Genomic DNA, 26,762 nt, shown 5'->3' on the forward strand with positions numbered 1-26,762 from the left:
CCCAGAAAACTTCAAAAGTCTTGCAAGACGTCTAATATTGTTACCTTATGTCAATGTTCTCCTGGTGTTTCTCTATATCTTTTGCCATCTGTTTCCCTAGGACATTTTCCCCTTTTCCTCCCTAATCCTCTAAATGTCTCTAAATGCCTTTGTCAGTTGATTTTTGTCATTTTATCTTTCCATTCTCCACACTCGCACCTGTCTTTCTCTCTCAATCAGATGGAGGAGTCTGGTAGTCCCCGATTTAGGAAGCTTCATTTCCCAGTGGGCTTGTGGATAAATTCTCCACGGAAACACTTTGCCAAGCTAGGAGCCCGCTGGCCCAGTGCAGCCTCAGTCAAGTCAGTCTTCTGAACTTTCCATTGCTTTGTTAAATACTCTCCTTGTCTCTATAGGCCTCACTGCACTGACAGTTTTGATTGCATAAGTAAGTGACTTATGCACACCACTGTAACTAAATTAAAATTTCTTGATCCAAGTATGGAAAGATTTGCATGCAAATTATCAATATGACAGATTTTGCCAACTAATTCATAATTCAAGCAGTAAAACACTATTATGCTGGACTGCTGTCCTTCTGTCATATTGAGCTACAAAAGCTTATACAGCTCTTAAAGGGATAGATCACCCAAAAATGACAATTCTGTCATCATTTATAAATCCTCCAAACCCATATAATTAGGGCTGTCATGATTATGAAATCTGGCTGATGATTAATTGTCAAACAGATAATTGTGATTATAACAATTAACTGTCTGTTTTAGGACTCTCGCAGTTATGACTATTATTTGTTTGTTTAAGGGCTTTTACGATTATGATGCTTAATTGTCATACAAATTGTCATTTATTCATATTTCCTTTGAAGCTTTAAAACTTATGAAACATTAAAAATAATATTTTAAATATCAAAATATTTCAAAATATCTGTCTCTCTTTTTGGAAAACTTTAGTCTTTGTCCATTTTGCATTTACACTGTTGTTTTTGGAACCCAGCCAACAGTTATTATATTTTATTATTAATATATTATCACAGTGCTTTAAGTCCAGTTCAGAAGTGGTTAATCTTCACATGCTTTTCAGGAGCTGCTCTCAGTGCGGTCCATGGTGTGGCTCAGTGAGACGGTTGGAGTTCAGTTGAATGAGATGCTCAGATGTGCCATTCATTCCCTTATTTGGACAGTAAAATGTGATTGGAATTTAAAGTACACAATAACTGCGTTTTTCTCAAATAACCATGGTTAGATCAAATAAGCACGATCAGACGATGATTTAATAATCGCGACAGGCCTACATATAATTGTTTTTTTCAACGGTACACAAAAGGAGATGTTAGGCAGAATGACAGCTTCAGTCACCCTTCACTTTCATTGTATGGAAAAAAGATGCAATGAAAGTGAATGGTGACTGAGACTAACAATCTTCCTTGAATCTTTTGTTGTGTTCTACGGAAGAGAAAAAAAAAATCAAACAGGTTTGGAACAACATGAGGGTGAGTAAATGATGACAGAATTTCCGTTTTTGGGTGGACTATCCCTTTAAAGGCAAATTCACACTGCCCCGACAAACTCAGTGTGTTCACCCTGTTGGAGTTTGTTGGGGCAGTTTGACAATAACAAAATTCTAAATCCAACAGCCAACTTTAGAAAGTTGTTTGTTAGAGTTTGTTGAAGTTTGTTGGGGCAGTGTGAATTGGCCTTAAGATTATTCGACTTTGATTGATATGTGATATAAGATTTGTAAATCATCTCCTTCCTGTTTCTTCTTTTTATTAGGTCCACAACTAGTTCAGATGCTGCCTCCCTGCATGAGGCCCCATTATCTATCCCTCATTCCACCCCTTCTCTAGACCCACCCTCTCCATCCCTTTCTCCAGCCTTCCTCCGCCCTCGCCCAGCCAATCAGCAGTCCCGTGCCAAGCGGCTGTCCCACCTCTTCCTGAGAGGCCGTTCCAATAGCGACCGAGACTGGGCCATTGGAGAACATGAGAGGGAAATATGGGCACATTCTGCCGCCCCCTCATCACATCACTACTTGCCTCCCGCATCTTCTAATGCCCCTGGGCTGGTCAAGATCTATGGAGATGCCCTGTCCAGTGGGGCTAACTATCGCAGCTTGCTGGCAAACATTCACTCCACTGCTCGCCAGCTCATTCAGCAGGTCATCACCCGCTACACTGAAAGAGAGAGAGAGAATGAGTGCGAAGACACAGGTATTGATTTCCAAGTAGCAGAAGGAGTTTGGTTAGTTGTTTAAAGTGATCACGAATATGTAAATTTGTGAAAATGCACACATTACATAACATGATGCATATTTTGTTATTATTTACTCACCTTCATTAATTTTAAACCAGTCTGCTCTTATTTTTTTTAGTGGAACACAAAAGGAGAGATTTTGAAGAATGTTTACACAGCTGTTTTCTATCCAACAACAGTTCACTGATACCACATCTATCAAGCTCCAAAAGGACAAAAAAAAAAAAAAAAAAAAAAAAGAATCATAAAGGCCATTAAAGTAGTCTATACGACTTTTTGCGCTACAAACCAAGTCTTCTGAGGACATACGCTGACTTCGTATGAAGAAAAGAGTAAACTTTAAGTTGTTGTTCACTGATAATCTTCCATTAATTTTACCCCTGACAGAAGTGCTGAAACCTAATTCACGTTTATGTTCAGATTAAAAAATTGTAATTGAAACCAATACATTACATGTGTTGTAACCAAATGTGATGCGCTGTTTCATATATGTGGGATGGAGAATGAGATTTGAGAGCTGCAACAAAGGGGAACATTTTCCGCAAATGATGACTTAAATTTTGGTATGTTTCTCACACAAAGCTATCGCATGGCTTTAGAACACTTAAGAGAAATATTGTGTATTAGTCATATGGACTTTTTATATGATGGTTTTATGCCAGTTTGTTTATGCTAGTTAATTTTTGGAGCTTGTTAGCTGTGATCAATCAAACTATCTATGTGTTAAATATATATATATATATATATAGAACTATTTCATTAGAGTCCAGATGTTGAATTCACCCAACCCTGATCCCATTTTTGTACTTAACTAGCTGTGCCTTCTAACTTTAAAATCTGCACTCAAAACTTGGAAAATTAAACTTGGAAAAGCTACATTGACTAATGTTTAAGTAGTGCATTTTGAGTAGAGACATTACAGATTAGAAGTAGGAAATCAGGCTTTACCCACTCATTGTATCAATCCCTTCTGAATCTCCCAACTTCCTGTTCACCTGGTCAGCTCTCCAGAAATATTCCCCCGAGGACTTCCTGTTATGTGATGTCATTGGAAAGCCCATTCATCAGCCAGATGGAGCTATTAAATGGGAAACAGAGTGCCGAAGGAGTGTTGCATCCTGGGAATGCCTCTTACAGCTAGTGGATATGTGGAGACCAAAGGATGGTTTTGAACGACGGTTCGAGATCCAGCACCTTGATGAATATGAGAGGGAGGAGAAAGAGAAGGAGATACAGAGATAAAGGGATGGAGAGAGTTATCAAGGTTAGAACATCTTGCAGAATATCTTTACATTGAACTGTAAGTCTCCCAAAACACCTGCCACCAATGCTTTGACGGCTGAAGCTGATAGTTGTAACATTTGGTTAAAGCTGATGTGTGAAATTTCTGAGACACCAACATCACCAAATGGAACTGCAAAAATAATGATTGCTTTCAAACTGGATTGCTGAACACTCCTCCCTTCTGTTAGTGGTTGGTCAAAAAGATAGTTCAGTCATGACAACTCTCAAACAGATTTAGCATGTTAATGTGGGTATGACATATGGATAGGATATTGGTCTTGGTGGACTACATCTGCCAATGCTGCTGCTGCTGTAGAGCAAGTACAGAGACTTACTACTGCTAGAAAATAAACATACATACGGAGTTAGCATGTTGACATGCTGCTGCACAATTAGACAAAACGCAAGAAATGCTGCATCGAGCATGTATTAAATGTTACTGGACAAATAGACATTACAAACAATCCCAATGTAGCAGATCTAGACAAGTGAAGCTGAGGTAAATGTGGGTTTCAGAGAAATACTCTCTTACAGTGCACTGCAGAGAAACCAGCTTATATGCGAAACTGAGCCATTTTACCTTTTCGCGTGTGAGTTTCTCCATTACTGATGAACCCCCCATCATGAGTTCTTAATGCACGCTATAATAAAAAAATTTTTTACCTTACACTTCAAAGCAGATGCACTAGAGGACAGATTATATCATAGCAGGTGCACTGAAGGTCAGAGCCCAGCATAGCGTGATCACACCAGTTTGATTGTACGTGCGAAAGGGTTAACAAAGAGACAAAGAGATTTAGAAAAAGAGTGAAACGCAAGTTGATTGGCTACCTGATTACAAGTCAAAGGACCAATCAGCTTACACCATGCAAGCCTTTTGGCTTAACATGTCACATGTGAGCATGCTGATTGGCTAAAAGATAACAAGTCAAAGATCTTATAGGCTTGCACCATAGAGTTGCATGGCTGAACTTTGGTCATTTCAGCCCCAAACTCATGCCATTGGTTGAGTCAATGGTTGTGCTATGTTGGGCTGGTTGGGTGGCTCAAACAAACAATGTTTTTACAGCACCACTGTGGAGGTGAGGGCCTGGTCGAGCGCCCGTCTGGGGAGAGAGAAAGCGGTAAGGACATCCACCTGAGATGAATTGTGACTAATTACCGTTTCTATGTTCACAGAAAGAGGGAGAGAGAGTGAGAGAGAGATACAGACCAGAGACTACATGTCTGCTACCAGAGTGTTTCATATAGAGTTTTGTGCTGAAAAGCAGACCTGTCTTATCTTTTATGCTACAAAGCAGACTTTTGGTTTTGAGTGTGAAGCTGCAAAGCGATTTTCTATTATTTTGTTGATAAAACTCTGACTTATGTGGACTGTGAAAACTGGCTCCCGCTTCCCCTTTGATCCAAATACGAACCTTTGCTACACTGGTGCCGAAACCCGGGATAAGGAGGAAGGGTATGCTGCTATGGAGACGTCTTCGCTGCTGGACGAGGTGTTCCGATCCCTCGCCAGCATCCACCAGGCTCAACACTAGGCCCTCATGGATCTGCGGGCAGAGCAGCAACAGTGTTTCGAGGTGCTTCTTCGAGGCCAAGAGGAGGACTGACGGGCGTTGTGGAGGTTGGTACCCCAGGGGATGGGGGTGCACACCACAACCCCAGCAGCAGCGAACCCCCATGTGATGCTGGCAAAGATGGGGGCGCAAGATGACCTGGAGGTCTTTCTGGAGCTCTTCCAAGCTCTGGAATGGCCACAGGTGGAATTGGCAATCCACCTCCTACCACTGCGGAGGCCCAACTCATGGCCCAACAACTCCCAGTCGACAACCTCCTGAGGTACCCAGAGTTGAAGAAAGCCATCCTGCAGCAGGTTGGCTGCAGTCCCGAAGACCATTGCCAGCGGTTCCAATCCCTGACGCTGAGCGCAGTTGGCTGCCCGTTTGCCTTCACTCAACAGCTCCGCAACACCTGCCAGCGGTGGGTGCTGGCTGTCGGGGGTGTCATCGATCTTGTGGTACTGGAACAATTCGTCTCCCAACTACCGAAAGGAACGGCGGAGTGGGTCCAGTGCCACCGACCGGTGTCGCTGGATGAAGCAGTGCAGTTGGCAGAGGACCATTTAGGCCATTCTCTCTCTCTGTGGGCCCTCCCCCTTCCCTCTTTCTTTCCGACCTATCCCGTTCCCCCGGAAACAATGGAACACTCCTGTTTCTCTCTCCCCTGGTTCTACCCATTCTTCCTCTCAGGTGGGGGAAGCTGCCGCCACTGGTGTGGGTGTGAGATCTGGGCCGGTCTGTTGGAGTTGTGGGGAGCCGGGACACGTCCGCGAACAGTGCCCGGTGATGGAGGTGGGTACGTTGATCCAGGTCCCCGACACTCCGCAGGCCACACGATTGAGCTGGGATGGACCAAATACCCTTGAGTATTGGGGTATGGGCGGGAGGGGGTGTACATCCCAAGCCTTGGTGGATTCAGGTTGTAACCAAACCTCCATTAATCAATGCTTGGTTCAAAATGGGGCATTGGATACAAATAATCAGGTGAAGGTGAGGTGTGTGCATGGGGATATTTACGATTATCCTGCAGTGACCGTCACTATTCTATTTTGGGGTCAAAAGCATAACATTGAGGCTGTGGTTAGTTCCCGCCTCACCCATCCACTAAGTTTGGGTACTGATTGGCCGGCTTTTCACAAATGTTAAAGGGGTTGTGTGTGGATGGGTCCTGTAATACAGCGGGACAGTGTGGGGTGTGCAATGCACTGATGGGGGAGCCGGAGCCGGGGCTGTCTATGTCAGCTCCACATCAGGATGACATAAGGGAGGGGAAAGCCTCGGCTTTCGAAAGAAAGCCTCACTGATCAGGGCACTACTTTCATGTCACGTACACTATGCAAGCTGTACGAATTATTGGGTATTAAATAAATTCAGACAAGCGTGTACCATCCACAAATGGACGGTTTGGTTGAAAGATTTAATAAGACCTTAAAAAATATGATTCATAAGTTTGTGCAATTGGAAGAAGTGGCTCGAACCTCTGTTATTTGCAGTGCGAGAGGTCCCGCAAGCCTCCACGGGGTTTTCCCCATTTGAATTATTACATGTTAGATGTCATGAAGGAAAATTGGGAGGAGGGACCTTCACAAAGCAAAAATTAAATTCAATACGTTCTTGTCCTGAGAGCAAAACTCCACACACTGTGGCGTCTATCACAGGAGAATTTGCTACAGGCACAAGAATGTCAGTCCTGGCTGTATAATAGGAAAGCTCGGCTACGGGAGTTTGCACAGGGAGATAAAGTACTTGTATTATTACCCACATCAAGCTCTAAATTACTCACAAAATGGCAAGGGCCCTTTGAGGTCACCTGGCGAGTTGGGGAAGTCCACTATGAGGTAGTGCATAAGGATAGGGGCGGGGCTCATCAAATGTACCACCTCAACCTGCTAAAACCATGGAGAGAGGTGGTCCCCATATCCTTGGTGATGGTAGTTCTGGAGAGGGAGGAGCTCGCTTTTACTCAGCACTGGACTTAACAAAGGGTTATTGGCAGATCCCCTTGATGGCGATGTCCTGTGAGAAAATGGCCTTCTCCACACCGTTTGGATTACACCAATTTGTGACCCTTCCATTCGGTTTGTTTGGGACCCTGGCTACGTTTCAGCGTCTGATGGACAGGGTCCTCAGACCGCATGCTGCGTATGCCGCTGCTTATTTGGATGATATCATTATTTACATTAATGATTAACAGCAGCACATGCAGCATCTGGGGGCCTTTCTGAGGTCGCTGCAATGTGCAGGGCTCACAGCAAACCCAAAGAAGTGCGCAATTGGATGGGTGGAGGTACGGTATCTGGGGTTTCACTTGGGGCATGGGCAGGTGCGACCCCAAATTGATAAAACCACAGTGATTGCTACCTGCCCGAGACCAAAAATGAGGTGAGACAGTTCTTTGTGCCTAATTATTTGGACATCACCAGCCCGCTGACTGATCTCACTAAAAAGGGAGCTCCAGACCCGGTCCAGTGGATGGAGCCATGCCAACAGGCTTTCACACAGGTAAAAGCTGCACTTTGTGGTGGGCCACTTCTGCATTCCCCTGATTTCTCTCTCCCTTTTGTTTTGCAGACAGACACAACGGACAGGGGGCTGGGTGCTGTACTGTACCAAGTGGTGGAGGGGTAGGAGCGCCCGGTGCTGTACATTAGTCAAAAACACTCTATGAGAGAGATGAAGTACAGCACCATAGAGAAGGAGTGTTTAGTCATCAAGTGGGTAGTTCTCACTCTCCGCTACTATTTGTTGGGATGAACATTCACCCTCTGTTCGGACCACGCCCCACTCCAATGGCTCCACCGCATGAAGGATGCCAACGGATCACCCGTTGGTATCTGGAACTCCAGCCATTTAAGTTCGAGGTGGTCCATAGACCGGGGGCACAGATGGCTGTCGCGGACTTCCTCTCCAGAAAAGGGGGGGGAGTGGGCAGTCCGGACGTTTCACCCGGCCTGAGTCGGGCGGTGGGGGTATTTGGAGGTGGGGGCATTGTCAAGCGCCTGTCTTGGGAGAGAGAAAGCAGTAAGGACATCCACCTGAGATGAATTGTGACTAATTACAGTTTCTATGTTCTATGTTCTATGTCGGGGAGATAAAAGATGGACCAGTTCACAGAAAGAGGGAGAGAGAGAGATACAGACCAGAGACTACATGTCTGCTACCAGAGTGTTTCATATAGTGTTGTGCTGAAAAGCAGACCTGTCTTATCTTTTATGTTACAAAGCAGATTTTGGTTTTGAGTGTGATGCTGCAAAGTGATTTTCTATTATTTTGTTAATAAAACTCTGACTCACGTGGACTGTGAAAACCGGCTCCTGCTTCCTCCTTTGATCCAAATACGAACCTTTGCTACAACCACAAAGCCACATTGTTCACAGTTTTCAGGGAAATCAACCTAAAGATGGCTTAATTGTCTCTGCTTATTTTAACATATATACAATTACATACTTCTGCTTTATCATGTGATATTATTGTAAGTGCAATAGCCAAAGTAACAATTATTTTGTGGGAAAACACAAAACATACTATTATGGTAACAGGAGTGCATTGGAGGTGGAGTCACATGGCCTCTGGGGGTGGTCCAGAGGGAGAACGAGGTCATCGTGGGAGGAACACTGAACTTAGGAGAAGCATCAGTGATATGAACCTGAGTCTAAGGCATCGGCAAGGCAACAATGCTCCTAATGACCCTCGATGTACTGGCAATACCCCAAAAAATGGATAGGATAGAAAGAACATAGTGAGCATGATAGCAACTGAACCAGGAGAGGTACAATGATGAAACAGACAGACTCTGGCAAGCCTTTGCTATGTTTTATACCCTCAATAGTGTAAAATGGAATTGATCATTAAAAGTCATACAGGAGACCGGGGCTAGGTGTCACACTTAAAACTCAAGTGAATATTTCTTAAGGTAGTTTAAATTTTGTCAATTTCTTTATGCACATTCTATTGAACTTTCCCCCCCATTATTGCCCCGGAAAAAAATAAATAGTTAACTGAACACATTGACCACTTGTGACAACACGTTTCACTTTATGGGATAAGTTGTCATAATGGAATCTGCCATCTAACAGCCTATTATAGGTTTTTAGTGCACAATTTAAACAGTAAAAGAACTATGAAAACAAAATCTTTCATGAAGCAGCAAAAATGTAAAAGGTAACATGCAAAAATATAAAAATATTGTTTTGGCCAACAAATATTGTAATTGTATAAATATAAAAATTGTATAATTATTATTTACTATTATAACTTATATAAATATACAGTATATTTTACATGTGACAACTTGTTCCGACCTGACATATATGAAAACTACCCTTGTCCTGAGAACACATTTCACCCTTCGGTTTAATTGTACCTTGATAATAATATTGATCCTTGCCTGAAGGAACACTAGTGTGTATTTTAGTGTTCCTTGTTTTTAGTTTACTTGTGTACCCAACAACAAAAATATGATATTAGAATTTTATTTTGGTCGATAGAATTCACAAATATAATTCTAATAGTAGACCATTTTTAACTACTTGTTTGAAACCAGCATACAAACTACTGCTAGAGAAAACAGAGATTAGTGTACTTGGAGATTTGACTCCAAAACATATATACTAAATAGACCTTGTGACAACTTCCCTGTGAGACAACTAGCCCTGGCCACCCCTATATCACTAAACAACATAAAAATTTGATACCATGTTTGTGCTACAATAAATGCATGCAATCTAAACAAGCCACACAGTTGAGTGAAATATCAATTTTCTGTTTTGTCTTTCCCTGATTCTCAAGGTCACTGGGTCAAGAGGCGGAGCTGAGGCAGACAGACGAACTCAGGCAGCGGAGGAAGAGAGAGACACCTGTGACTTGGAAGTGATGTCGCAGAGTCTGATCCTTCCGCCCACCGATCGCCCTTACTTCCTGTTACTGCAGGGCTATGACCAGAGCAAGGCCAGACATGCATCATCTCACTTATCTTACAGCCATCCCATGACATCATACCTGTACTCCTTTAATCACAACATACCATCAGCGCTTTCATACTTTTGAGTGGAATGGCCATTGAACGCACAACACAAAACAGCCATACAGAAGCTCTCTATGCCCACGCGGGCCGGACAATACCAATACAAACATGCTGTGTCTACATCTTCTTCTTTGCACAATGACCTCACACAAGTGCGCATTGTTGAAAACTGTAACACTCTTCATTCCTTATCAGCAGTGTATTTTTGTACAACTTAAGATAGGAGATTGCACAGATTGTAATAAAGACCACAATAAAGATGATAACACCTTTTTCCACTCTCTCTCACTCTCTCTCTCTCTCTCTCTCTCTCTCTCTGTCTTTCTCTTCCCCATTCTCCTTCTCTTTTTTATGTCTCTCTATAAATCTCTCATTCATTCTCCATACACCTCTCTCTCTTTCTGTTGCTTGTGTTTTGCCATTATTTGTACAGGACTTTGTGTTGTACATAATGGCGGGTCACACACATGTTTTTGGGCGGAAGCCAACATTCCGTGAGCGTGAGATGGACAGGGAGAGAGAGAAGAAGGGGAAGAGGCCTCTAAAAGTGGACACTTTCCTCTCAGCCCCTGACCTGCTTGTTCGACACCTCCTGATCAGGAGAGACACAGCTGTCCCTGAGCAACCCCGCAGTCAAGGTAGTCTGACACATAGACCTCAAAAGAAACATTTAAAACAACAGTTCCATTCATTAACATTAATTAAAGCACTAGGAATCATGAACTGACAATGAACAATATATGTTTTTACAGCATTTATTAATCTTTGCTAATGTTAGTTCATAAAAATACAATTGTTAATTGTTAGTTCATGTTAGTTCATAGTGTATTAACTTTTGATTTTAAAATGAACATTATCCAAGATTAATAAAAACTGTAAAAGTATTGTTCATTGTTAGTTCATGATTCCTAATGCATTAACTTATGTTAACAAATGGAACCTTATTGTGAAGTGTTACCAAAACAACTACAATACCACAGCAAAGTCATTATTTTTGTTGTCACAGCAGTTCAGGAGAATTAAGAACATTCTAAAATGCAGCACCAAGGACTTCAGACATTTGTGATAGTTTGTTCTGATTTAGGGTCAAGAAGTAGACAGTACAGCATAACAGATAGTATAGACCCTTAAAGGGATAGTTCACTGTGACGAGGAGGAGGGCGTAGCCAGTGGCGTCCAGTGCGTCCAGTGTTAAGGCCCGGCCACGCCCTCCTCCTCATCACATTCACCCTAAAATGAAAAATAATTTAGTCACAGCTCATGTTGTTCCAACCATGTATGACTTTCTTTATTCTACAAAACACAAAAGGAAATAATTTAAAGGTGCAATAGCATACACTTATTTTTAAATAATTTGATCATATTCCCTGAGGCCCACCGATGATGTTGTTAAAGTTTTTTTTTTTTGCTACAAAACGGTCATAATTTAGTAATATATGATCATTTTCCACCCTATCTCTGGCCCTCTGTTTGAAATGCTTGGTTTTGGCCTAACTGTGAGAACTGGTCCAGGACACGTTTGTGCTCAAAATAACAAGATGAAGCTGAATGAGGGTCTCCTTTTCAAGGCAGTTGCAACTTGACACGTGTCTTAAAAGTGGCACGAGATACATTACAACAGTCAAAGATGTCTATCTAGTGCATGTTTATATACAAAAATTATTCAAAATAGTCCAGATGGGTCCCCTTTGGTGTTATAAAAGTAGTCCATGCAACTCATCATATTCCAAGTCTTTCCAAGTATGATGAATGGACCGAAATTTAAGTCGTTATTCACTCTCAAGTCAAATCAAATAAAATCATTGATAAAGCCCATAAACAGCGCTGAAATCCAATATGGCAGCTATGCTGATAACATTAAACCTCACTGGTTCTTGTGCATCTCGTGATCATGCATCATGAAGTCAGGTTCAACCTCATTGGCTCTTTTCTCAGAGAACTGCCATTTTTAAAATGGTGCCTAGAGGCTCTACAAAGGGTTCCTCCAATGTGGCAGTCTGAGGAACCCCAAATGGTGCCTCTAGCATCTTTTCATTTTTGCAATGAAATGTGCTTTTTGGGTGACCTGTGAACTAACTTTGAGGACAACTGATTATTACCATTATACTTCTGGTTCCTATTTTCCCCCAGCCTTGGCTCGTCCATTCAGAAGAGGACCTGTCACTCTTAATGGAGCTCCACTGTACAGAGAAGCAGCCCTAAAGCCTGGAGACTTGCTGGGTCTTGGCAGTCACTTCCTTTTCCTTTATCGTGACCCCCTTGTTACCCCTGCCCCACCCCTGGCATTACCGCCACCATGGCAAAGTGGCATGTCAACTTCCTACAGCCCTAGCAGCATGACCGATAGACAGGAAATGCTCAGGCAGTATCTGGGGTCCACAGATTCGCTACTGAGATTCCAGGCCAAACATGCAGATGCCCTGCTGCAGGTAAACACAGATATAATCAAATACTCCTTGAGACTATCTATCATAAACAAATACTAGTACATACTAGTAAATACAGTTCTCACAAGGGAATTTTATCATTATGGTATTCCACAACAGCCAAACAGTAAGCTACATCAACTTAAAAATCAGAGTGCAATCAAAGTTTAACCACAGATGACAAGATTTCTGCCTAAATGTTTATAATATGGCCAGCATGCAGCTCACGCTTTGTGAGTGCTGGAATGAAATGTAATTTTGTTGAAAAATTTTCATCAGTAAACTACAAATATTGCAGCAGTTTAAAGGGATAGTTCACCAAAAAAGTCTAAATTCTGTCATCATTTACTCACACTTATGTTGTTCCAAACCCATATGTTTTTCATTCTTTCACAGAACGTAAAAGGAAATGTAAGGCAGAACGTTTGCTTCAGTCATCATTAACTTTTATTTACAGCTTTTTTTCCATAAAATTAGAGTAAATGATGGCTGAGGCCAACATTCTCCTAAACATCTCCTTTTGTGTTACACAGAAGAATATTTTTTAGTGTGGAACATCATAAGGGTGAGTAAATAATGAAAGAACTTTCGTAAAGGGTTAGCTCACCCAAAAATCATAATTCTCTTATCATTTATGCTCATGGCGTCTCAAACTCGTATTAAATTATTTTTTCTGCAGAACACAAATGAAGATATTTTGAAGGATGTATGATGTGTTTTTGTCCATACAATGTAAGTCAGTGGTGTCCAAAACTTTCAAGCTCCAAAAAGGACATAAAGGCAGCATAAAAATAATCCTTGTCATCTGGCACGATTGGAACACAGTTCTGGCTTTAAGATGGTAATGCTTTTATGCTGAACGCATCTGCCAGGTACTTAATCCCGGTCTCATTATCAATAAAATAACATGTTGCGTTATCATTTTCTGGTGTTTATCGTCAACCTCTTAATCACTGTGGTACATTTTAAAATGATAATTTTAACTAGCATCTGCATTTTTAAAATAGCCCATCTGGGAGTGAAAACCGCGAACTCGGCAACACTGTGCATCAAGCTCGAAGAAGTGTGGGAATGAGCTTCTTTCATGAAGGCGCCGATGAGAATGTGGATGTCAAGATTTATAGTGAATAAGAACTTACATTTTGGTTTGTTTCTCACCCAGAGTGATTGCAGCGCTTCAGCAGACATGGATTAAATCAATCGAATTATGTTTATGCTGCTTTTGTGTCCTTTTTGGAGCTTAAAGTGTTGGACCCCATTTACTTACATTGTATAGACAAAAACACCTCATACATACTTCAAACTATCTTTGTTTGTGTTCCGTCAAAGAAAGAAAGTCATACAAGTTTGAGAAAGCATGAGAGTAAATGATAAGAGAATTATAATTTTTGGGTGAACTTTCCCTTTAAAGTTTGCTATGGCTTTATAATGTTTATTTATACCAATCAGTTACTAAGTTCTTCCGACTACTTATTTCAGGAAATTATCTCAAAGAACTCCCAGATCCCAGATACAGGGGGCGTGGCATTAGCACCTGCCTACCTTCTGTCACTCATGATTGACTATGCATCAAAACATCTGGATCCTGCATTAACACCACAACTGCAATTAAAGGCAGCCAATCAGATCAAAGGGATTGTTTGGGTGAGTATCCAAATATCTAGGTGGCAGAAAACATCACGATATCCTAAAGTGTAACACCACAACCTTTATATGGAGTAAAGTCAAGCACAGGGTTGGTCTGTTATGTAACAGTACAGTGACAGCCATTGGAGTGCAAAAGCGATATTGAGCATAAGCCATTACTGTTCTTCACACTTTTTCTGCCCTATTTTGCTCATGTGGGTTTGTTATGTCGTAGTATATGTGTAAACTATGGCATAGATAAAACTAGTTAAACACAACAAACACTTAATGTAATAAAGTTTTTCTGCAGAGAGTGTTTGTGCATTGGCTATTGGGGTTGTCCAAGAGTGCCTTAAGATGTACTTTCTCTGTAAAGCTGTGGTTGAGGAGCCACAGCTGCAGACACAGATGGGCTTTCACTGGAATTTTGCCGTAGTTTGTAAACAGAGGTTGACTGATGTCATTTCCACCCGTTTGGAAAATGTGCTGTCATTGTCCGGACACATCAGCCAAACACACCCGCCCAAGCATTCATCCGAGTCTACTTTAATCTCTCTCTTTCTCTGTCTTTCCCGTTCACTCTCTCTCTCTCTCTCTGTTCCATAATTCATTTCTCAGGACAAAATTAAAGAGTTTGGTGACAAAAATTCAACACAAAAGTAAGAACCTGCACTACCTCTCTATGCTATTCTTCATCTGTATACACGGTTTAAACATTGTTGCTCAGTGACAGTTATGGGCTGTAAACACCAAACACCTCTTCCCTAGCATTGAGCTTGTAATATGCCATTCTGTTGAAGTAAAATTTCCATACATGCTTGTATAGAATTTATACTGCTTATTTAAAAAAAAAACTATAAAAATATACAGTATATACTGTATAAACAGTATATATACAGTATATATACACCGATCAGCCACAACATTAAAACCACCTGCCTAATATTGTGTAGGTCCCCCTCATGCCGCCAAAACAGCGCCAACCTGCATCTCAGAATAGCGTTCTAAGATGCTATTCCTCTCACCACAATTGTACAGAGTGGTTATCTGAGTTACCATAGACTTTGTCAGTTCGAACCAGTCTGGCCATTCTCTGTTGTCCTCTCTCATCAACAAGGCATTTCCGTCCACAGAACTGCCACTCACTGGATGTTTTTTGTTTTTGGCACCATTCGGAGTAAATTCTAGAGACTGTTGTGTGTGAAAGTCCCAGGAGATCAGCAGTTACAGAAATACTCAAACCAGCCTGTCTGGCACCAGCAATCATGCCATGGTCGAAATGACCGAGATCAAATTTTTTTTCCCATTCTGATTGTTGATATGAACATTAACTGAAGATCCTGAACCGCATCTGTATGATTTTATGCATTGCACTGCTGCCGCACGATTGGCTGATTAGATAATCGGATGAATAAGTAGGTGTACAGGTGTACCTATTAAAGTGGTCGATGAGTGTATATGTATATAATTAAATAATATATTAATATAAAAAAATTATAGTATGAAATCAATCATGTATACATAGCTGAATATTTTATCACATATATAGACTTGTATATAGGTATGTATGGATATGTATGTGCTGCTTTGGTGCTCCATGCTGAGGTTTTAATAGTGGTTTTGTTATGTGTGTTCAGTTCAGCAGAGGCTGAGGTTGAACTTCCTCTACCAAGCATGCAAAAGCTCTCCTCTGACCTTCAGCCACTCATGTTCTGGATGTCCAATGCCACTGAGCTCCTCAACTTCTTCCAGGTCAAAGTCGAAACCATGGAAAAAGAATGGGAGTTTGAAGGTGAGAGAGATCAGCAATTACGGCGTGTTTTCTCAAAATAAAAAACACTTATAATCTTATATAAAATGTTATGTCTTTTGCTCACCAAATTCAGTTTCCTCTTATCTCTTATAATGCCATCTTGTCCTTTTTGGTCAACCTGCTTGTCTAAGTAAGCATTCCTTCAACATTATGTGCTGCGAAAAAGGTCTGAACCTTTTAAATTGAATTACAATAAGAATATGTTCTACAAATTGCCATATGAGTGATGCATCTCAAATAGGAGCAGTTCATGGTCACAGAATGTACATAGTCACAGTATTTACGTCAGAACTTACTTGTCACTTTATGTTTAGTTTATGCAGTGTCTATTTGATTTTGGGATAGGGATAAAATGAGAGTAAATGAGGACAGACTTTTCATTTTTGGGCGAATGAACACTATAAGTGTTAAAAATTGGTATTAAGTCACATTGCATGGCCTATGGTCTTTTCAATGTGATTTTATGTACATTTTGTTTTATAAATAGTAAGTTTGGTCATTAAATGAAGAGTCCACCTGTTGCTTCGTGCTTCGTCTCATCATTACTTGTAGCTCCGGGTGACCCTGTTCTGTCAGCTGACATGGACACCTGTTCTGAGGCACTGGCACAGCTGGATGATGTCATAATGCACACCTTTCGGTATTAGTATTGCTTAATTTAAATGTATCATTAGTACATAACACCTACTCATGTTTTGGTTCCTGCAAAACATTTATTGATGCATTTATAACTCATTCTACTCAAGTTTCTCTCTTCCTCTCTCCCTCTTCCAGACCTTATACTCACTGCTCCCTGCATTGTTAGACACTAATCCATTTTCCAGCGAGGAGAAGAAGAAAGGAAAAGCAGGCACTAAAGACAGAGTAGGTAGTGGAGGTGAAGGAGATGAGGAAGAGGACGTCTCCTCCTTACCTCCCACTGTAGCTGGACTGGTGGAAGTGTATCGGTGCTCTCTGCAGCTTTCCTGGGAAGCTTGCCTCTCTCCACCTCTAACCTCCCAGACGTTTGGCTACCTCTTCTTTTTCACAAACACATCACTTCTCAACACACTCTTGGAGAGAGGTGACAATATACAGTTTTTAATAAACACTTTTGTGTTTGTGCATGGTTTGGAACAGTGATGACAGCAGTTAAACATTCTGACTCAAGCAGGACATGCTGGAAAGAATGGGAGTTTGAAATTGAAAATGATTCATTTGTTCCTTCTCATACAGATAGTCTGTTCTCTTGGTCTCGTGCAGTTCAAATCCGAACTAATCTGGACTTGGTCCTAGACTGGCTACAAGGAGCAGGCCTTGGAGATATTGCTTCTGAGTTTCTTAAGAAGATATCAGTTACTGTCAACTTCCTGTGCGTACCTAAGACTCGCCTCATTCAGGTGAGAGTTTGAGAGTACACTAACCACTATGCAGGCTTAAAGGAATAGTTCACCCAAAAATGAAAATTCTCTGTAACACTTTACAATAATGTTCCATTAGTTAACATGAACTAACAATGAACAATACTTTTACAGCATTTATTAATCTTAATTATTAATCGTATACTAATACATTTTTTAAATCAAAAGTTGTATATGTTAACATTAGTTAATGTACTATGAACTTCCATTAACTAACAATGAGCAATTGTATTTTTATTAACTAGCATTGTTCAATGTTTATTCATGATACCTAATGCATTAACTAATGGTAACGAATGAAACCTTATTGTAAAATGTTACCAAATGCCTTCCCAGATGTGTATGACTTTCTTCTGCTGAGCACAAACAAAGATTTTTAGAAGAATATCTCAGCTCTGTGGGTCCATACAATGCAAGTAACCAGGGTCCAAAACTTTGAAGCTCAAAAAAGCATATAAAGGGAGCATAAAAGTAATCCATACAACTCCAGTGGTTAAATCAATGGCTGTTTCTCAATGTGCACTCTTTTGTGTTTTTATGTTCTCGTGGACACTTTCGATGTCATCATCCACTGCTGAAGTTCAATTCCGATACTCAAGAACGCATGTACGGGAATGCATAAAATTACCCGGATGTGTTCTTGATCTTGTTCTTGATTTATTGTTGTGTTTTATCCACCGATATATCAGTGGTTTTACCTCAAGAGTTTCCCACTGTAAGCTCATGAAAGTCTGATGGCTAGTGAGAGTCATTATACTCAATATATTTGTTGTTTTGTTGGGCATCATTTTAATAGTTATAAACAAATGTAGGAAATTAGAGTTTACAGACTTTATTCTTTTAACGTGTTAGTAGTCCTGCAAAACCTCACTGGTGTGTGATAATGCCAGGAGTTCTCTCACTGCCTTCAAATGCGCTGTGACAGTTAATTGTGCAACAGGAAGATCGCAGCACATCTCAAAGCTCACAATAGATGCATTCTATGTCCTCCTGTCCTTCCTGAGTTCATTCTTCCAAAGTGGCTTGACAAGACCACAAAAACACAAGTTCGTTCTTTGAGTTCTTAGAATTGAGAAACACCCATCATCTATAGAAGCGATATGACAGGTGTGGGTGAGAAACAGATCAATATTTAAGTTCTTATTTTTCCAACAAATCACTTTCAAACAGCCATCTTAAGCGCTGTTCTTCTTTTTTTAGGGCATTACGCATTCTTTGTGCCTATCGCCACCTACTGGGCAAGGAGGAGAATTTATAGTAAAAAAGGACTTATATATTGTAATGTTTCTCACCCACACCTATCATCTTACTTCTGAAGACATGAATTTAACTCTTGGAGTCTTATGGATTACTTTTATGTTGCCTTTATATGCTTTTTGGACCTTCAAAGTTTTGGACCCTGTTTACTTTGTACATTGTATGCACCTACAGTACAGAGCTGGGATATTCTTCTAAAAATCTTTGTTTGTGGTCAAGTCAAGTCAAGTCATTGTATAGCGCCTTTCACAACACACATCGTTTCAAAGCAGCTTTACAGAAGATCATGCATTAATAGAAAATGAAACTGTAATATCTATAATGTCTTAGAGTCATCATTGTGTAGTTTGATAAAATACGATTGTGTATTGTGTTTAAAAATAAGTAATCAAATAATAATTATATTTAGAACCCCTGTGAGCAAGCCGAAGGCGACTGTGGCAAGGAACACAAAACTCCATAAGATGTTGGTTAATGGAGAAAAATAACCTTGGGAGAAACCAGGCTCACTGTGGGGGCCAGTTCCCCTCTGGCTAACATCATGAATATAATGCCAATATTACTTATGTATAGTGCAAGTCATGGTTTAAACTTATTAAACTAAGTAAGTGTTGAGGGTCGGTGTTTAAACAAAGATTTTGTATGAACTGTAAGCAGTGGCAAATTCTCAGGGCCAGCAAAGTCTTCTCTGCTGGCCTAACATGCCAAATAAATAAATAAATATTTTTCATCCTTTCATTCTCAATCTCCTTGTTGCCTATGCATTTTTAATCGCTTTCCACTCTTAATTAATCAACAAACAAATAGAGAAAAACTAAAAGTTTATCCAGTCAGAATTTATTCCTTGATGCTTACAAGCGAAGTGTGACAACTGTTTCACAAATCACATGCCTGAAGCCATTCTCCTTAGCTGAAGCAGTGTGTGTGTGAGGAGGCAGGCGAGGAATGAGGATCTAAATGCAGCTTTTAATGGAACAAATTGATAAACAAAGTACTCAGAATAGAATAAAATGAAACAAAACATGGGAAACCAGGCACAGAACGTGACAACATATGTGAAGACTGACAAAGAAACCAGGGGAAACAATACAAATGGGCAAACAAGGAAATGAGGAACACCTGGGGAAAACAATCAGGGGAAAAAAAAATCATGAAAAGAAACTACAAGGGACTACAAAATTAACAGGAAACAGGAACGGGGAACTAAACAAGAATTTCAAAATAAAAGTCTAAGCAAAAACACAGGGAATACATTACAGTGAGTCTGAGCTCCACCCCTTCAGGTCTTCAGAATTTCCACAGAATCCCTCAACAGTGCAAATGAATGAGCAACTAAAGTCAGATTGTCAGATTCATCAGCCAATCAGATTGATTTGTCTGTTCTTGGTGTGTGTGATCTTTAGGATATGTCCCGGTCGAGGCCTTCTAGCTGGCCTTGAGTGACGCAATCACGCTTTAAGTGATGTACGTAATTTGAAAGCGAAGAGCGTGAGATCTTGCTGACGAGTCAGCTGTCACTGCCACTATCGCCATTGAGAAAGAGATCCTTATGGATTTAAAAACCTGAGATGTTCTGCATGACTGTGTGATTGCTTAATTTATTAAACAGGAAAGGAGGACTGATTTTCACTTCAAGTAAATTGGTAAGTGCTTTATGCATTGTTATAGCAACATCAGGAGTTTTCTAAGTGTAAATTAGGCTGCTTGAGCATTCAGTGTAGTATCAGGTTTTGAAAAGAAGTGCTGCGTTCCATTCAACTCGGAAAGTCAGATTTGACAACTTCCTACTAGAAAAAGTGCAAAGAAATGCATCTTAAAGTCAGAATTACAACTTGTAGGCTCGTGCAGAAATTCTCAACTCCGATTTCGCCGAGATGCAGGGGCATGATGTCACACAAACATTTCGACACTCAGGGAGATATACAAAGTAAGTGATGATAAACATTCACTTTATTAAGTAATATCGATAAATGAGTTTGTTTCCACATTACATGATATTAAAGCTTGTTTAACAAATGCCTGAAGAAACAGGTGTATAAATCATTATAATCTCTTTTGATAATTGTACACCTGTAGCACAAATGCTAGCGCTGCAGCATTGTTTATCAGTTGGGTTGCTAGGAGACATCTCTAATGAGAGTCAAACCCCTTCTAAGCTAACAGGAGCGTTGCAGTTCCGAATATCGGGGAATGGAATGCATTTGTGGTCGGAGATATCAAGTAGGAATATCCCACATCCAACTTGAATGGAATGCAGCATTACCGTGTACCCTGACGAAACGAAATTTATTGCAAGCAACATTTACATCGCAAATATTATTAGATATATTTTTCCAGGTATTATAGACCTCCTTGGTAGATTCATATAAAAAATTATGATTTTTGAATGTCTGTTCGGGAGACGTTCATTTCACAAAACAGTCATGCTGCAGTTAAAATTAGGCTTGCTTGAGCATTAAGTGTCGTTTCAAGTTCTGGCTTTCATGCGTAGACGTGTTTTTAAAATGTCAGTTGGTATTATTAGTTGACTGTCACATAATGTATGATAGTCATAGCGTCTTATTCATTGTGAAATTGTGTTTTTTAATGGCATGAATCACACTGAAGGCCTAGACTTAAAATGCACGGCCTGCGGCTGACTGTAAGATTAATGACTAATGTCTTTGAAGTCCATCCTGGATTAACTGAAGAAGTTCACATAGATGCAATTGTCCTTGTTAGTTGGCTGTTGAAGGGTTTTGTTGGCAATGAATTGATATTCTGTGTATTCAGTTTCAAGAGTGTGGTCCATCATTAGACCGAGGTGATGCAGGCAGAGTTCAGTGAGGTGCATCACAGTTCAACCGGCCGGTAATTTCGGTGAGGTCTGTCCTAAGTCCAAGGTTCAGGCAATGGCATATGATGTATCCCATGTCTTATGGTTGGAGTTGGCATCAGTTCATCCTCTGAAGTCCATCGTAATAGACTGAAGTGATGTTTGGCTGGCACCGGCTGCTATTAGTCGTCATCACTCAGAAACATGTAGCAGTGGAGTCCAACATGAAGCAGGAATGGAGCTGGATCCAGCCGGTTCTGGTGACCTCAGGATAGGAGTCCCGAGGTTGAGACAGGGAAACAAATAGAATAAAATTAGCATAGATGCCATTCAATTTATTGCAGAGTTATAGATCATGATCAGTGTTTCTGGTTCCGGCAGTCCTAACTAAAGCAGCATAATTGTGAGTTGAAGGATAAATTAGGTGTATGCCTGGCTAAATAGATGAGTCTTTAGTTTAGACTTAAACTGAGTGAGTGTGTCTGCATCTCGAACAGTGTTAGGGAGACTATTCCATAGTTTAGGAGCCAAATATGAGAAGGATTTACCTCCTTTTGTGGATTTTGATATTCTAGGAACTATTAACATGCCAGAATTTGTGATCGTAATGAACGTGATGGAATATAGCATGGTAGAAGGTCACTTAAGTACTGCGGAGCTAGACCATTCAAAGCTTTGTACGTAGTTAACAGAATTTTAAAATGTATACGAAATTTAACAGGTAGCCAATGTAATGACGATAAAATGGGGCTAATATGATCATATTTCTTGGTTCTAGTCAGCACTCTGGCTGCTGCATTTTTAACCAATTGAAGTTTATTTATTGATCTTGCTGGACATCCTCCCAGTAATGCATTACAATAATCTAGTCTTAAGGTCATGAACGCATGAATTAGTTTTTCGGCATCAGCAACAGAGAGCATGTGTCGTAATTTAGCAGTATTTCTTAGGTGGAATGCTGTTCTACAAACATTGGTAATTTGATTTTCAAAGGACAGATTGGTATCAAATATAACACCTATGTTCTTCGCTGTTGAAAACGATGTAACAGTACATCCATCGAGTGTCAAATTATATTTTAGCGGCTTGTTTCTAGAGGTTTTTGGTCCAATAATTAGTACCTCTGTTTTGTTGGAATTGAGAAGAAGGAAAATTCTGGCCATCCAATCTTTTATTTCATTGATACACTCAATTAATTTGGAGAATTCTGAAATCTCATCAGGTTTTGAAGAAATATAAAGTTGGGTATCTTTGGCATAAGAGTGGAACTTATTCCATGATTCCTGATAATATCTCCCAGGGGAAGCATATACAAGGAGAAAAGCAGAGGTCCTAAAACTGATCCTTGTGGCACTCCATACTTTACTTTTGGTTGGTTTGACAATTCCTCATTTACATAGACAAAGTGGTAGAGGGCTAAAAGGACCTAAACCATGCTAATGCAACTCCACAAATGCCAACAGCAGAAGAAAGAAAGTCATGCACATCTGGGATGGCATGAGGGTGAGTAACACAGCATGAGATATTAGGCAGAATGTTAGACACTGACAACATCAGGGTTTGGAACAAGATGAAGGTGAGTAAATGATGACAGAAAATTTTAGTTTTTAGGTGGACCATCCCTTTAAATTTTAGCCATTCATGGAATATGTAAAGAAGTAAAGCAGTTTTCTTTTCATCTGTACAGTATATCTCAATAATTCAGTTGAAATTGAATTGTTAATTATCAAAATGCACTCTATTCCATTAGTCATCCTGGTCCAGTTTACAGGAAGAACATTCCTTGCTAAGTCCTTCCCAGCTTCACCATCTTCTCACTCACTATAAGCTTGGATCAGCGAGAGACCCGCCTTCCTCATGGGCTCCACCTCCCGGTACCAAACTTGGAGGTGGTAAGTAACAAGAAGACTATTCTTAAGACTATTCATTAAATTAAATTTATGTCAATGGAATTATTCTTTGTTGTCCTAAAGATATTTTCGAGAGTTTCTTGGACCATCCTCCTCTTATCCTGCCCAATGAGACACCCCGCCTCGACCTGACTCAGCCAATCCCAAGCCCTGAGCTACAAAAGGATGTGACACGTCTGCGAACGTTCCTGTGGGGGCTGGACCAGGATGAACTACCAGCTAATCAGCGGATTAGCCATAATGAGATTTTTACCAGCGATCAGTCTTTAAATACTAGTACATAAGGTCCTGTTCATGTAGAATTCATTTCAGGTGCCATTCCTCCTCTTTATGCCATTCTAAGACATCTGTTAGGTTTCAATACATAATCATGTTATAAATTGGCTTAATTATGAATCTGTATAATCCATTGCCTTTCAGTTATCTTTCATATCTGTTAGAAAAGTAAGAGAAAGACAGGGATATGCCTTTGGGGCCCTCAGATTAATATTCTCACAAATAACAGGTCATAGTGATATTATAAAATGAATAGAAGAAAACTTGATGTTATAGGAGCTTCATTGCCTGGTTGCAATGAATGCCAACCTATTATTTTAAACATTGTCTTCGATTGTGCTTTTAAAGTAGACTTTGATTGCTAGATATTATCTAAACACTTCCATATTCAATTTAAAACAACAATTTAAATTATATGATCAGGTAAATCAGTTGCATTGATAACACCTTTTTTTTTTTTTTAAATCAATTGCATTGACCTTGTCCATTGTAATGTATTTTCACATAATCTGTAATAAATAAACAAAAGTTACGTTAAATATATATATATATATATATATATATATATACACACACACACACACACACACACACACACACACACACACACACACACACACACACACTGGCGGCCAAACGTTTGGAATAATGTACAGATTTTGCTGTTTCGGAAGGAAATTGGTACTTTAATTCACCAAAGTGGCATTCAACTGATCACAAAGTATGGTCAGGACATTACTTATGTAAAAAAAACAGCACCATCACTATTTGAAAAAAGTCATTTTTGATCATATCTAGACAGGCCCCATTTCCAGCAGCCATCACTCCAACACCTTATCCTTGAGTAATCATGCTAAATTGCTAATTTGATACTAGAAAATCACTTTCCATTATATCAAACACTGCTGAAAGCTATTGGTTTCGTTAAATGAAGCTTAACATTGTCTTTGTGTTTGTTTTTGAGTTGCCACAGTATGCAATAGACTGGCATGTCTTAAGGTAAATATTAGGTCACAAATGGCAAAAAGAAACAGCTTTCTCCAGAAACTCATCAGTCAATCATTGTTTTGAGGAATGAAGGCTATACAATGCTTGAAATTGCCAAAAAAACTGAAGATTTCATACAAAGGTGTTCACTACAGTCTTCAAAGTCAAAGGACAACTGGCTCTAACAAGGACAGAAAGAGACGTGGAAGGCCCAGATGTACAACTAAACAAGAGGATAAGTACATCAGAGTCTCTAGTTTGAGAAATAGACACCTCACATGTCCTCAGCTGACAGCTTCATTGAATTGTAAAGAGAAGACTCAGGGGTGCACGCCTTATGGGAAGAACTGCAAAGAAAAAGCCACTTTTGAAAGAGAAAAACAAAAAGAAAAGGTTAGGGTAGGCAAAGAAACACAGACTTTGAACAACAGATAATTGGAAAAGAGTATTATGTATCTTAACCCCATTGAGCTTTTGTGGGATCAGCTAGACTGTAAGGTGCGTGAGAAGTGCCCGACAAGACAGCCACATCTATGGCAAGTGCTACAGGAAGCGTGTGGTGAAATGTCACCTGAGTATCTGGACAAACTGACAGCTAGAATGCCAAGGATCTGCAAAGCTGTCATTGCTGCACGTGGAGGATTTTTTGATGAGAACACTTTGAAGTAGTTTAAGAAGTTCAAAAAAAATTTTTTTCAAATTGTAGTAGTCATTTCTCACGTTTTTAATGTCTTGACTATACATTGTGATCAGTTGAATGCCACTTTGGTGAATAAAAGTACCAATTTCTTTCCATAAGAGCAAAATCTGTTATTCCAAACTTTTGGCCACCAGTGTATATACATATATTGTCACTAATGGCAAATATTACTTTTAGCAAAAACAGGCAGACTGTTGGAAAAGTGGCGCCCACATGCTGTTCTATTAATCAACGCTGGGTGGCATGATCGCAATGGACAGTTATTGAGAAACACCATTGATCAATCTTTGCCTAATTTACACGTACAGTACATTACAAGAGTAATACCTTTATCATGCTTTTTATTATTAAAAGAAGCCTATAACAATCATTATCCTGAAAATTGTTTTAAAATAATTTAAAAAAGTGATAAATACTTATTATATGCAAACTAGGGTATGCTACGGAATATTTGCACGTTACAAAACTTGCCTTGGTAACCACACCAAATACCAAAGTTATTGCAGTTATTGGTAGCCTTCTACTGTAAAACAGCTATGAATTCATATGGCATTCATGTCTGTCATTTTGTTTATTTGATGACAGTTTACTAAAAACAAGTTTTCACGGTTTTATTGTTGTAACCATAACTAATGTTAATTTGACGGAAGCTATAGTATGTTTACCATGGTAAATGTTTGGGGAAATGTCTTATAGATTCTAGATCGATCCAGCTGTTATACAGTACAACAGCCAGAGCTATATAAGCTAATGTTGTGACGGAGGGAGCATGGTTCACAGCCTACTACTGTTTGTTGTGTTTCTCATTTCTGATAAAACAGCCTTGTCACTAACAGTGTGACGTCTTGACCTGAATGAAGCGCTGCATGGAAGTGGCGTCAGATCCATCCTTGCCACATATGTTTAGCTTTACATGTTTTTGAGAATGAGACAAACTTTCCCAAGACTTCTACGGACGTCATATCGTCTTTAATCCACACTTATAGTAAGACTGTGTTTTCCTTTCCGTGTTGTGTCTTGACAACGAGCCAGATCTCTGTTTCTTCCGGTCAGTTGCTGCTTTATTGCATTTTTTACGGTAAGAATGTGATCCCGTGAGAGCCGTTTACATCACTCCGGTAAATTTACCCTGAGTCAGCGGCACCAGTCTTCATCTGTCTTAAAGGAATATTCCGGGTTTAACGCAAGTTAAACTCAGTCGACAGCATTTGTGTCATAATGTTGATTACAACAAAATATAATTTCGACTCGTCCCTTCTTTTATATAAAAGAAGGGACGAGTCGAAATTATATTTTGACAAACATATATATATATATATATATATATATATATATATATATATATATATATATATATATATATAAGGCTAAAATCGAGGTTATAGTGAGTCACTTACAATGGAAGTCAATGGGACCAATTTTTGGTGGATTAAA

At 39.9% G+C, this 26,762-nt stretch overlaps 1 pseudogene; it reads left to right on the forward strand.

Moving 5' to 3' along the window:
• LOC127454017 (ras-interacting protein 1-like) lies at positions 1-26,161 on the forward strand (annotated as a pseudogene).
• The last annotated feature ends 601 nt before the right edge of the window (positions 26,162-26,762 follow it).

This window comes from Myxocyprinus asiaticus, chromosome 16 (genome assembly GCF_019703515.2).
Source record: "Myxocyprinus asiaticus isolate MX2 ecotype Aquarium Trade chromosome 16, UBuf_Myxa_2, whole genome shotgun sequence".
NCBI classification, from domain to species: Eukaryota; Metazoa; Chordata; class Actinopteri; order Cypriniformes; family Catostomidae; genus Myxocyprinus; species Myxocyprinus asiaticus.